The following is a 2620-nucleotide window of genomic DNA, read 5'->3' as shown; positions in this document are numbered from 1 at the left end:
AGCATAAGTCATGGACAATTCTTTTCCACTTCACTCTGTCTTTGCTAGTTGGTGGACGGTGTTCCAGCTATGCCTTTCTCGGCCATTTCTTTTTCAAGGACTCTTATCCAGGTTAGTCTTGGTCTTCCCCTTTTCCTCTTCCCTTGTGGTGTCCATTTGAGGGCTTGACAGGTGATGTTGGTTCAACCTTTCCTTAAGGTATGTCCAATCCATTTCCATGTTTGGGATAATGAGAATACTACAGAGTACACCGTGGTTTGGAATGACAAAAAGGCCTTTGATTTCTTAATATCTTGATATAACAGCAAACACAATTTAAAATTTGACTGTATTCTCTTCCACTTTCAAGTTTATAATTTTTTTTATACATGTATATTCCTAAAATGATTTTAATTAATGGATATTTTTAATTGCAAGTATTATATACTGGTCAAAATTTCCAACGCCCTCCTATTGATATTCTTTTATATCACAAACTTTAACATAAGTTTTTAAGTCGTCTGCTGTTGAAAATGTTCAAATGTTCTTGTCAAAGAAAAATCTAATAAGCAATTACTCGACCATGACCGTATTTGTTGAAAAGCATGCATCGAGTGTTCGAAATGTTTTTCGGATTTGTTTTCAAAACAACTAAATTCGATCGTTTCCTACATTTAACTGCTTATAAAAATATAAAACTAATTAAGTTAAATGCGGTGCATGTCTGCCTATAACAATAAATATCAGTCGGCATTGACCAAGCATAGCGTGGTTCACGATAGGTTTAATTCATTTCACAATATTTGCTTTATTCACTTTTAACCTTTAAAAGTGATGTCTAAGACAATAAAACAGCTATTTTAAATTCATAAGATTCATCACAGAACGCTTGAGTTTTTTACAGACACCATTCTACGGCTTGTCCGGAAATCCAATGCAACCAGAAGTGTTGAAGACCTACCATGAAGGCCAAAACGTCCTGTAACGACCCATCAACCTGGCGGCTACTATAAGGTAACTCACCTTTCTGATAGACACTGCACAGCACGCGCAACTGCACGGCACATTTTGGAACACATCAATGGTCGATGTATACTGGAACGAGATAAACCCGAGATTGAACAATTCCCCAACATCAAAATTTAGCAGAACTAGACCACTTAAACAAATAGAAATACCTTCCACGTAGGTTTTTTGTTCAATTGTTGGATATCTGTGAGGTTCTGATATTAGTGCGAATAGGGAACGTGCGAGGTGTTAATGTTGTGATTTTTATATCGTAGGGTACGTTTTCCTTCTTGATATAAAAAAAAAACCCTTAAAAAAATTCTTTTGATTGTTATTATTTCTTCTTTATGTTTGATTATTGTGATGGTCAGAATAATTAGTATTAGGAACGATGTAATACAAATACTTGCCGAGGGCGTTAGATATATTGACCAGTATACATGTATACTTGCTTCTTGAATTTGTATATATACGTTCCGTTTAAAAATGTATAAACAGCAGCGAAAAGTTAAAGAATGATCCTAATTGATATAATTATGCGTGATATGAAATAATTTTGTTTAGTCAGGCAAGCTCCTAGGAAAGCTATAATTTCTTGCGATGCCTAAGCTATAGGTAGAACATACACCATACAGACGAAGAGGTGAACTTGCACCTCACTGCCAAGATTTATTCGTGTAAGGATTACAAGCTGTAAATCTATTTCTTTTTTTTCAAGTCAAAAGGTCGACTTGAAACATGCTTTTATTGACTTACCGAAACACAGTCTACGATCGATAATTAATGATAACATTTAAACATGCATAAACATGTATGCTGTTTATATTCTTACACCGATTCAAAAGTTCCTGTTCTTATAACGGCTACTACGTTTGGATAGATAATAACTTATTATTTATTTCGTTTTATTTATGATGTTTAATGGTTAAAGCTTGAAGTGACCAAATAAACCATTCAGTAATTGATTACTTTTCATAGCTCTCTGTTACTGGTATTTCAATTGCTAAAATAATAAAATGCTTTATTATATGATTGATTTATTACTAGCTTTCTGATTGGCTAATAAAATATTTTACATAAAAAAGAGTTGTGATCTTCGAGGTGTATATATCATTTGATATCACCAATCCTGTCGTTCAATGAAATTTCGCCTTTCTTACTGTGTTCGGCGATGACTTAAACCTGACGTCATTAACAAACGAAGTAAATATGATAGGATTCCACTCAATTTGATATGTTTTTATCAATTTGTCATGGAATCATGTAATAAAACAACTATAAATTGCTGGGGGGGGGGGGGTTTCAATCAATACGATGTATGCTGTAGCTACTTTGAAGTACACGTACACTTCACCGAGCCCGGAAGGCTAGGAAAACGAGGGAACCATCTTGGGTAGCTTGAACTAAATAAATAATTTCATGAGGATTTTATTGCTTGCTTCACTGAATTCTTAAAATAAAACATGATAAATGTAATAGTATATCTAAATTATTATTTAGGCTGAAAACGTCAAAATACTGTAAATTTTTGATATAATATATAATATAATGTATTGAAAGTACATGTGTTTCTATAATCAAAGAACCTGAAGGGATTTAGACATGATTTGAGCTCAAAACTTAAAATTTTATG

The sequence above is a fragment of the Crassostrea angulata genome, chromosome 6 (genome assembly GCF_025612915.1).
Source record: "Crassostrea angulata isolate pt1a10 chromosome 6, ASM2561291v2, whole genome shotgun sequence".
NCBI classification, from domain to species: Eukaryota; Metazoa; Mollusca; class Bivalvia; order Ostreida; family Ostreidae; genus Magallana; species Magallana angulata.
This window is presented reverse-complemented; position numbering follows the sequence as displayed.